At 40.2% G+C, this 9,408-nt stretch overlaps 1 long non-coding RNA gene across 1 annotated transcript; it reads right to left on the bottom strand.

Moving 5' to 3' along the window:
* Window positions 1-3,823: 3,823 nt before the first annotated feature.
* On the bottom strand, window positions 3,824-6,408 carry LOC130295871 (uncharacterized). Its single transcript, XR_008849031.1, has 3 exons — window positions 6,325-6,408; window positions 5,929-6,049; window positions 3,824-3,964 (listed from the first exon to the last, which is right to left on the bottom strand). It is a non-coding gene; the product is annotated as an uncharacterized LOC130295871 (long non-coding RNA).
* Between the last annotated feature and the right edge of the window lie 3,000 nt (window positions 6,409-9,408).

Here is a 9,408-nt window from a genome sequence, read left to right as displayed (position 1 = left end):
CACCAAAAAAGGATGCAATTAACGCCGAAAATTTACCACCAAAATAAAGTAGAATATGTCACGAAAAAACAATCTCAGAATCAGAATTTTCGGTAAAAGCGTTTTCGCGTTATTAATTCGTTAAGTGACGGTGGTCAGAATTGCGAAAATGGGCTCAGTCCTTAAGGTGAAAAAGGGCTACGTCCTTAAGGGGTTAAACCTCGCTTACCAGGCTGGGGTATGCCACAAATGTCCCAGAAGGGAATATCTTTTTAAAAGTGCCTACCGTATTTTTTGCTGTATAAGACGCACTTTTTCTTCCCCAAAACTGAGGGGAAAAAGTTGGTGTGTCTTATACGGCGAATACACACACCTATCGCGGCGGTCCCTGCGGCCATCAACAGCCGGGACCCGCGGCTAATACAGGACATCACCGATCGCGGGGGTAGAGTGGAGTTTTTTTGAGGGGGGCAGAGTGGAGTTTTTAATAATTTTAGCACTGCTGCTCCTTGCAAATTACCGTGTGTGACCTGCAGGCACACAGGAATGTTTCAATACAAATATAGCAGAATAGTTAGCAAAGATGTCTGCGCAAGGAAATGACCTTACTAAAATAGCAAATAGAGCAAACAGTGCTAATTGTTTTTAAATAGTGTGTAGTATACAATAAAGCATATGGGAGTTTTACCAAGTTAAGTAGTATATGGGAAAACAGGGTATTTTTGGATTTCCAAAAGGGAATCTATAGGAATTAAATAAACGAATTTAACCCTCCATATACTGGTCTATACCAGTTATGGTTATACGGCGAATACACACACCTATCGCGGCGGTCCCTGCGGCCGGGACCCGCGGCTAATACAGGACATCACCGATCGCGGTGATGTCCTGTATTAACCCTTCAGACGCGGCGATCCAAGCTGACCGCCGCGTCTGAAGGGAAAGTTACACTAACCCGGTGAAATCGCGGCGTCCCGAACAGCTTACAGGACACCAGGAGGGACCTTACCTGCCTCCTCGGTGTCTGCTCCGTGCCGAGATCCCCTGCATGGCCGGCGTTTTCCTTCAACGTCATTACGTCGTCACGCACGCTGTACCGTCATTCAATAGGAGTGGCGTGCGTAGCGACTTGATAACGGCGACGTGATAATGGCGACGTGATGATGGCGACAGAGAGCGTGGATCCCGGCGAAGAAAACTTCCGGAGCGTTGGGGACACCACGGGGATGCGGCGACATCGATGGAGCGACACCCAGGGAAGCGGTGACAGGTCCGGAGCGGCGGAGACACATGAGTATTACCTCCTATACCAGTGGTCTTCAACCAGCGGACCTCCAGATGTTGCAAAACTACAACTCCCAGCATGCCCGGACAGCCGTTGGCTGTCCGGGCATGCTCGGAGTTGTAGTTTTGCAACATCTGGAGGTCCGCAGGTTGAAGATCACTGTTGGTTTCAGAATCTTTTTTTTCTAGATTTTGCCCCTTTAAAATTGGGTGCGTCTTATATGCCGGTGCGTCCTATAGGGCGAAAAATACGATAGTTACTTGAACCTATTCTGGCTTAATATAACCTCAGGAAGAAGCAATTTCTTACAGACTGAACTACATGGGGATAAACTTAAAACAGCAATACATTTATAATAGACATTAAATTAAGATTCAGCCCCAAGCAGCGATCTAGGGGACCTTGGCTGCTCACACAATATGGATGTGACAGGTTCCCATGTATGTAAGTATCTATTACTTTCTACTAAAATCTTATATGGAAATTTGCATTTAGAGAATCACTGCTTCCCCAACACAATGATAAAGAATTCTATACTATATCTTGTATGCAAATAGTAACATGCATACCCATGGCCTTTGTGTGACATGCTAAGGGACTAGTGTCTGAACCACATTGCATCAGTTCACGTTCGAAGAAAAGGAGTTGCCGCCCCCTAGTGTTTGATGCCAACAGAAATGTAACCCAGATTCCATACCGAGTCTCAGAGAGACCATATCACTAATGAAAATATTTTTATGCTTGCTGGGATCAGAAAACATATTCTAATAGAGAAGGAGACCATAGCTCAATGCAAACATAATTTCTGAAAATAGGTTAAAAGTTTCAAATGCAGTTTATGCTTCATTAGCCAAAGCCGCTCTCATGGCTGTCCAGGGAAGCATCTCTGTACAATGCGTGGTGCGGTAATAATGAAGCCTAGCCCCCAGGGCCCTATAATCTCATTCGGACAAGCCATGCATAAAATGAGACACATTACGGCCATATCCAGATGTGATTACATCTGCTATTATTTCAGAAGTAAAAAGGCTACTCAGACAATCAATTTCTAAGATTAGACTTTCATCCATTTTTTTGTATTAATTGGTATTTTAACCTCTTCCCTCTTTGGCGATTTTTTCATTTTTGCACTTTTGTTTTTTTCCTCCTCCCCTTCTAAAAATCATAACACTTTCAATTTTCCGCCTAAAAATACACGAGGGCTTGTTCTTTGCGGCAACAATTTTACTTTGCAATACTATTACTAATTTCACCACAAAATCTACGGTGAAACCAGAAAAAAATATTAAAAAAAAATTTAAAAAGCAGTCTTGTAATTCTTAGCGGCTTCTGTTTCTACAAAGTGCAGTTTTCAGTAAAAATTGCACCTTATATTTATTCTGTAGGTCCATACGGTCGCAAGGATACCCAATGTATATAGGTTTGGTTTTATTTTACTACAAAAAAAAATAAAAAAAATAACAACTACATGCACCAAAATTAATATGTTGAAAAATGTCCTCTTCTGACCCTATAACTTTTTTATTTTTCCGTATAAGGGGCGGTATGAGGTCTCATTTTTTGCGCCGTGATCTGAAGTTTTTATTGGTACCATTTATGTTTTGATCAGACTTTTTGATCACTTTTTATAAAAAATGTTATGGTATATAAAGTGACCAAAAATACGCTATTTTGGAAAAAAAAATTTTATGTGTACGCCATTGAACATGTGGTTTAATTAATATTTACAATATATTTTGGACATTTACGCACGCGGTGATACCACATATGTTTATTTTTATTTACACAGTTTTTTGTTAAATGGGAAAAGAGGGATGATTTGAACTTTTATTAGGGTTATTAGGATTAAATCACATTTCTTAACTTTTTTTTTTACACCTTTTTTGAAATGTTATATGGGGAACTATAACAGTGCACACACTGATCTCTTACGCTGTTCACTGCCATGCAATAGCATGGCACTAATCAGTGTTATCGCTGCTCGACTGTTCCTGCCTGGATCTCAGGAACGGAGCAGTCATTTGGCGATATTAGTCAGGTCGGGATCCTCCTCACGTCCTGCAAGCTGTTTGGGATGCCGCAATTTCACCGTGGTGGTCCTGAACTGCCCCACTGAGCTAACCGGCAATTTTTACTTTCATTTTAGACGCGGCAATCAAGTTTTATCGCCGCGTCTAAAGGGTTCATGCTAGACATCAGCCCGATCGGCGATGTCCGGCATTGGCCGTGGGTGCTGGTTGCTTATCACCTGCTGAGCGCGCGTCATACCTCGGGAGCCGCAAATGGAATGTACGTCCATTTGCGCCAAGGAGTTAATGTGATATATATACCCAGCGTGTAAAGACGTAGCAGGAAATATGTACATTTTATTATATCTTCGATCATCTCTATATACAAAACACAATTTATTTTACATCTCACCCTCTATCACTCTACATATACACTACAGAAAGCTACCTATAGTATTAAGCATTAGGTGGTATGTGTAATATGAGTTAAGCACCATAGACTTATTCAAATAGAAGATTTACATTGATTTTTGGAAGAGGTTTACCACGTTTTATTTTCCATAGGAAGGAGATTAACAGAGGTGATTCAGAAATGTGATATGCAGTAGTTTGTTTTGCAAAGAATTCATGATCCTAGGGATGGGGTAGATTGCCATATCTTGCAATTGTAGACTGAGGCCATGTGGAATACCTGTACCGGAACATTGAGAGCACTAGGGTTAAATTATCATAATGATTTGTCCTCCTGTTTATAGTTGACATATTTATAGCAATATATCTTAGTCTCTTTTATATGAATAGTGTTTTGGCTTATAATTGGCTTTCTCGAGGGTTAAAGATGTGTGTTCACCAGCTTCCATCATATCTAGAGAAAGCATCACATGATGAGAAAAGTGCGTTGGTCTTCTGTCATCCCGTTTGTGTTACCAGAAATTCTGCAATAAATGTAAAATCTGCATTTACGAGTGCCAAGGATTCTTCATTTTTTCAAGTTTATGTGGATCTATTGTGCTATTTTTACCCTGAGCAATGTGGTTTACAATACACTTGTCTATGGTCCTGGAAATTATAGCGGAACTTACTTATCGGGTGATCGTGACTGTTTGAAGATTTACATCAATTTGTACAGAAGTGTGAAATGGGTCAGATGGGTTGTGCACATTGGTTGACTTTAAAGGGGTACTCCGGTGGAAAACTTTTTTTTTTATATATCAACTGGTGCCAGAAAGTTAAACAGATTTGTAAATTCTTGCCTACTGAGGAAGGGGACATATTTAGCACCCTGAAACGCGTCTAGGCAGATACATAGTCTGAACAGAGCGTTATCTACATGCACTATCTTGATTGAAGCCGGCACAAAGCCACGGAACATAACCATCTTTTCGTACTTGCTGCACCTATCAACCAGTCCTTCTCACCGAGCGCATTACAAACCTGCTGCTTGCATTACCAGAACCCAGCCGCAAATAATACAGCGAGGGTCCCACACCTGCACGGGTGTTTGCTGACACCGCAGACTGTGCAAAAAGGAGCCTCCTGCCAGAGCCCTTCACCCGTATAGGCTTGCACGCCGGGAACAACGCAGCTAATGCGGGACTTGTATCCATTGGCTTGTCGCAGTACGGGACCAGTTGCTACAGTGAAACCATCTATCTGTTTATAGACTGTGGGCAGCACTATTTATATCAGTTTAAAAGTGACTTTGCTTTTACCACCACAAGTGCCGGACTATTGATATTTGCTGCCAGAAAATCTGCAGATTTCTTTAAAATCGGTAGTTGCTTCTAAATATTATTCTAATTCTGTCATTAAGGCCCAATGAAAGTATAAGCTATTATTGATATATTGCTCTGAATTTTTATACCAAATAGGTTTTTTATACCCATGTTATTCTAATTGTTGTTTTAATAAATTCTTTCATTTTTTCAAAACTATGTCTCCAAAAATCACTCATTGTGTACCCAGAAGGGTGGCATTCTAGAGGTGTGGTTAATCTCTGTTCTAGATTTGTAAATTACTTCTATTAAAAAATCTTATTCATTCCAGTACTTATTGGCTGCTGAATACTACAGAGGAAATTCTTTTCTTTTTGGAACACAGTGCTCTCTGCTGACATCGCTGTCCATTTTAGGAACTGTCCACAGCAGCATATGTTTGCTATGGGGATTTTCTCCTACTCTGGAAAGTTCTTAAAATGGACAGAGATGTCAGCAGAGAGCACTGTGCTCGTGATGTCGGCAGAGAGCTCTGTGTTCCAAAAAGAAAAGAATTTCCTCTGCAGTATTCAGCAGCTAATAAGTACAGGAAGGATTAATATTAATAGAAGTAATTTACAAATCTGTTTAACTTTCTGGCACTAGTTGATAAAAAAAAAAAAGTTTCCACCGGAGTACCCCTTTAAGCAGGCCTATTGCATGGTAGATCAAGCAACTTCAGTTGTTTAAAAACACCGGGGAAACCACTCCTCTAGATAGACATTACAAATGGCATAAAATGTGGCAATCTCTGATAGAATATTACCATCCTAAAGTATCTTCTACTTACCTTGCCATGGTCTGACATAACTTTTCCTAATTGTGCAAGCAATTGCCATGAGTGGTCTACCCCCACTCACTTTTTTTAACCATTTCTTTCTTCTCCCCTTCCTTCTCTTACCAATATGTATTTTGTGAGTGTTGTCTAGTTTGCACCATGCACTGGGAATTTGCAGTGTCCTCACCACATTGAAATGTCCTCACCCCAATGATGGTCTACAGTCCTTTGACTTGGCTACCACCTAAATTGGAGCACAAATAAACATTAAAATAGATACACAGAGGCAAATCTATTAAAATATAATAAGTCAAAATAAAGCATGGCACTCTCCACTGGAGCTTCTTTTTCTGCAGAGAGTTTGTTCGTTGAAAGCCTGCAGAGTCTAGTTTAAATTTATCAAAATAAAACATTGAAATTACATGAAATATTTTATATTAATATTTGCTGTAAAAAAACTAGACCTAATTAATACTAAACCTATTAATATTTGCTCTAAAATACTAGTCCTATTCATACCATGTCATGGGGAAACTTGCTTTTCCTATGGGTTTCCATTGCTTTTTTGGTAGAAGGAATAGCATAGTCTACAGTCATATTCTTTCCTGAAAAATAAACAAACCTGATAGACCTACCTACTATACTGTGAGTAAGTACATTTTCTTATAGGTGCAAATATATTATTGGACTTGTCTTTTTTCTTTTGCTATTTTTGAAATGAATTGTATTGCACAAAGATGTCGTTTTGTTTGTATAAATGAAGTTTTGTATGTTAAAAGAATTACCCAGGATTAGAAAAACATAGCTGCATTCTTCTAGAAACAGTGTCACTTGTGTCCTCAGTTTGTCGGTGGTGTTACACCTAAGTTCCATTGAAGTGAATGGAGCAGACTTGTAATATCACACACAACCTGAAGACAGTTGTGGCACTCTTTTTGGAAGAAAGCAGCTATTTTGTAATCCTGGATAACCACTTTAACTTATTATAGAGATAATATTTTTTTCATGGTGAAAAATCATGTCACAGAATATATGGTCCTAACGGGGCGCCGCCATAAGCGCTTATGGTGACGTAGCGTCGACCTAGAGGTCAACGGTGACGCCCCGTCTCCTCCCCGTCCCCATACAGTTCTATGGGAGATAGAGATGTATGGAGGAGGCGTGCCGGCCGCAACATCATGCTGCGGCTGGCACGCCCCCTGCACGGGAGAGCCGCGGCCCCGTACAGGAGATCGCCGGGGGCCCCAGCGTTCGGACCCCCCCGCGATCAAACACTTATCCCCTATCTTGAGGATAGGAAATAAGTGTTTGTAATGCTGCAAATGTCCTTTAATAGCTGTGATACAGTGTTCCTTGCATACAAAAGGTATTTAAGGTGAATCTGACAGCTTGTTGACCCGCACTAAACTCAATACACAGGGTTATAATGTGGAAGACCTGAATTAAATTAGGTATAACTTACCAGAATCACCAGCCACAGCGGGACATTGCTTCTGCCGCTGATATGCTGAGAACAGCGTGACTCACCAACCCGCAGGAAGCGGAAGACAGGGACCGGAGAACGGGACACCGCCATCGGAGCAACGGGTAATGTGGGCAGGTGAGTTAAAGTTTGTTTTGTTTCATTTTGCAACCCCGGGCAGGGAGGATTAATTAAAAAAAAGAGTGCCAGAGTACTCCTTTAATAGGGAATTTTTGTATAGAGATTTGAAAAGCGGTCATGGCCTAGACATACTCAGTTTAAAGGGGTATTCCAGGCAAAAACTTTTTTATATATATCAACTGGCTCCGGAAAGTTAAACAGATTTGTAAATTACTTCTATTAAAAAATCTTAATCCTTCCAATAGTTATTAGCTTCTGAAGTTTTCTGTCTAACTGCTCAATGATGATGTCACGTCCCGGGAGCTGTGCATGATGGGAAAATATCCCCATAGGAGCTGGAAAGCTCCCGGGACGTGAGTCACCAGAAAGCAGTTAGACAGAAAACAGCAACTCAACTTCAGAAGCTAATAACTATTGGAAGGATTAAGATTTTTTAATAGAAGTAATTTACAAATCTGTTTAACTTCCCGGAGCCAGTTGATATATAAAAAAAAGTTTTTGCCTGGAATACCCCTTTAAATACTGTAGGACTAAGAAAATATCATCACACTGAAAAAAGTTAGTTGTTTGCTTTAAAAAAAAAAGACAAATAAAATAGCTGTTTTAGGCTGGGTTTACACCACGTTTTTCAAATACGGTAACCGTATACGGTTTGCCGCAAAAAAACGTATACGACCGTATCTGAAACCGTATGCATAGAGAATGCATTGTAAACCGTATTCCAAATGTTGTCTACGGTTGCATCCGTTTTGCCTCGGATACGGTTTTGCCAATTTTTCAACCGTAGGCAAAAACGCTGTCGACCACGTTTTTGCCTCCGGTTGGAAAACCGTATGCGAACCGTATGCGGTTCTTTTAACATTGTTGTCTATGAGAACCGTACACAGAATTTTAGAATACGGTTGCACACGGTTTTTCTAATCCGTTTTTGGAGTTGACACATGCGCAGATTGGAATTTCAATAGAACAATAATAACTTTATTAAATTGCTGGAAAACTAATTCCAACAAAATAGAAAAACCGTTGGCAAAAACTGATGCAAACGGATAGAACCGTACGGGGAAAAACCATATACATTTTAATTTGAAGTCATACGGTTGCATACAGTTTTTGCCATACGTTTTTTTGCGTTAAACCGTATATGGTAACCGTATTTGAAAAACGTGGTGTGAACCCAGCCTTACAAATACAGCTCTGTTTTTTTATATCTTAGTTTGGGAAATAATAGATATAATAATTTGATGTGGAATGTAGTTGAAATTATAAAACATAAGAAATCAGAGTAAGATTTTGGTACAAGGAATACAGCTACATCATGTATTAAAGTTTTATACTTGGTTAGTCTTTAAATAACATAGAAAGTTTATTACATCACCATAAAAATATTTAAAGGGCTTAACCATGTTTTATAAAGCTTTAAAATAATAAACTAGCAGTTACTTTTCCAATCACATGCTGATCTCCTGTTCAGGCTCCTGTTGGCACATGGTCTTCCTTTCGGACCTGTCATCATGTGACCGACACAGCCAGTCAGTGACCTCAGCAGTCATGGGCTATACTCCTGGCATGATAATGTGATAACAGCTCAAAAAGGAAGATTGGGGTGCTGTCGGGAGGCTGAACGAGAGATGATGGAACACACCATGATGAGGAATCCACTGACACCTGGCTTATTGTCATATCATCAGACTCTTCTTCCTCCTCCTGAGAAGATCTCGAACAAGTCAACTAGTCCACAAAGACCTTATTATAGTCTGAAACCACACAACCCCTAGAAGACAGTGACTTTTGTTTTCTGATGCTGCAGCTACTACTACCAATAGGCACCTGGCTGCTGCTGCTGCTGCTACCTGTACTCGTGCTGGCATTGCCACCAGCATTCTTACTGGCAGAGGTAATGGCAGGGGTGTTCTGTCCTCTACCCTGTCCAACAATTCCCTTATCAGACATATATATATATATTTTTTATTTTTTTTTAAACCGGATGTTATTCTTATGTT

Source organism: Hyla sarda, chromosome 11, assembly GCF_029499605.1.
Source record: "Hyla sarda isolate aHylSar1 chromosome 11, aHylSar1.hap1, whole genome shotgun sequence".
Classification (NCBI taxonomy): domain Eukaryota; kingdom Metazoa; phylum Chordata; class Amphibia; order Anura; family Hylidae; genus Hyla; species Hyla sarda.
Note: the sequence above shows the minus strand (reverse complement) of the source record. Positions and strands in the feature narration are given on the sequence as shown.